At 44.2% G+C, this 2,374-nt stretch overlaps 1 long non-coding RNA gene across 2 annotated transcripts in view; it reads left to right on the top strand.

The window, feature by feature from the left end:
• Positions 1–2,374, top strand: part of LOC111745332 — a 28,981-nt gene that overhangs the window by 653 nt on the left and 25,954 nt on the right. The gene's annotated exons all lie outside the window — the stretch shown is intronic.

Here is a 2,374-nt window from a genome sequence, read left to right as displayed (position 1 = left end):
ATTTGCATCCTTCTGCAGTTTGTAATCTTCACAGGATTCCAGACCACTGTCCTCCTACTGGATGACAGTTATAGGAGCACATTTCAGTGGCAGCTTATACTTAATGTTTCTTATCTTGACCCATGACATTAGGTTAGGACGGTATGTAATTCACTTTGACATTTACAGTCCTGAGTGTGATGCTGTGAACATGTTCCAGTTGTTAGATTTTACAAGCATGGACCTACCACTTTAACCATTCATTGCTAGACAGCGTGCTGCATGGTGAGGAGAATTCAGTTATACTGTCATCAGAAATCACAGACAGCCTTTTCCTGGTTTGTCTCAGAACTTTACCTCTAGATTTCTTAACAGTCTCCATGGCACTCTGCTGGCAATACTGGAGTGGTCTAATCTTTGGAAGATCGCCTCGGCGTTCACGTTAATAGCCTTAGATGTAGACCTCCTCTAATGCCTGCTTCAGGGATTTCTGAGGCTACTCCTAACCTGCTAGGTATTCTAGGGGTCTTAACAGGATCTTAATGTCATTAGACCATTCCCCTATAACATGCATCAATTCTACAAATATTCACGTGGCTGCCATCAGCCATGGGACAAAAACCCCTACCCTCACAAAGCTTATACTCAAGAGCTTTGTACTTGAAGAGATGGAAAATACCAGGTTTTTAAAAAGAATAACATCCAGTATGTTATTTAGAGATATACACTAAGGACAAAAATAAATCAGGACAGAGAGACATGAAATGTCAGGAAATAAGGAAAATGTGAAATTTTAGACTGGATAAAAGGCGAAGGCCTCTCTGAGGAGATGACTTAGGTAAAGGCCTGAAGGAAGTGAGGTAATAACTGAGTGCATATCAGGGGGAAGAATGTTCCTGGCAGGCAGAAGAGCAAGTGCAAAGGCCTAGAAGGTGCAGGCAAGGAGACTGCGGCTGGAGTGGCTGAAATGAGTGATGAGGAATGAAAGAGAGAAATGGTTTCAGAGAAGTAACAAGAAGAGAGGCAGATCACCTACAGCCACAGAGGTCTTGCTCGGAGAGGCTTTGGCTTTTTTTGAGTGAGGTAGGAAGCCATGGGAGATTGTGGAACAGAAGTGCTAATGATCTGACTTAGGTTTTAACAGAATTCCCAGCAGTGGGGCCAAGCCAGACGCAAGGAGACAGCTAGGAGGCCACCACAGTGATCCAGGTGAAGGAGGCTGGTGGCTTGCACCTTGCTGTAACCACCCCCAGACACGTTCCACAAGCCATCTCCAAAACACAGCCCACCCGCAAGTAACCATTCCCTCACTGTAACGGGAACCACCCCTTCACTAGTCACTGAGTTTGATCACCCAACTGTCCAACCCTGTGGTTTTGTTTTGGGGGTTTGCTTCTCTTGGGGAAGGGGTACGGAGGATGTCTTGTTTCTTTTAATCTATCAGTTTCCTTTCTATCTTTTTTCCTCTTGGAATTTAGGGAAAAAATGGATCATCTGTCCCATAGTTTCCCACGGTCTGGATTTTGCTGATTGCATCATATGTAGTTTAGCATGTTCTTCTGTCCTCTATGTCACCTGTACATTTTTTTGATTTGGGTTTAATTTTTTGAACAAGACTATTTTCAGAGGTGTTGGTATGTTTTTCCTCAAGAGGTATATAATATCTGGTAGGCTCTATTTTTGTGATGAGAACAGCCAGATACTCAATGCCCAGATCATTAATTCATTAGATTCCTTTTGCATTTATTGGTTGAGAAACTTCAATAACAGAAAGCTTCTTTTAATTATTGTTTGGTTCAAAATGACAGTGGGTTAGCAGAGTGAGAGAGGAAGCAGTGTGACTGCTTGGCAGCGTTAAGAGCCCCCTTCGCACCAGGTTCCTGATCATGAACTGAAGAGCCGGCAGCCATGTGTTTCCTCCCACTACATCCAGCTGCACAGGTGCAGGCCTGGAACAGGTGAACTGCACTCAACCTTCTTTTTAGCCTAGTGAAGAAGACGAAGCAAGGAAGGGCAGGGTGTTGACAGTATGAGAGCCGATGGTGATAAAGATGATGATAAAATGACTGCCTGTGATTTATGCTGGAGAAGGAGGGAAGTGAGGTAATACTGAGTTCATAAAAGACGAATGGCGACTGACCCAATAAGACAGCATAGCCCAGCATAATGCGTAAACGGGTCCTGTAGCCGAGGCTGCAGCTGAAGTGGGCCAGCCAGGTAGCGCTGCCGTGGAAAGATGTAGGAAAAAAAGAAAGATGTAGGAAAAAAAGGGAAATCTGAGCTTATACCTAAAAGATGTGGTATTAACCATTTGAAAAGAGTATAGGAAGGCATTCAAGGCAGAAGGGACAGGCCAGGAAGGGATAGTCCAGAAGTGTGTGTGTCCCTGGAACTT

The sequence above is a fragment of the Pteropus vampyrus genome, unplaced genomic scaffold, assembly GCF_000151845.1.
Source record: "Pteropus vampyrus isolate Shadow unplaced genomic scaffold, Pvam_2.0 Scaffold152, whole genome shotgun sequence".
Lineage (NCBI taxonomy): Eukaryota > Metazoa > Chordata > Mammalia > Chiroptera > Pteropodidae > Pteropus > Pteropus vampyrus.
This window is presented reverse-complemented; position numbering and strand designations above follow the sequence as displayed.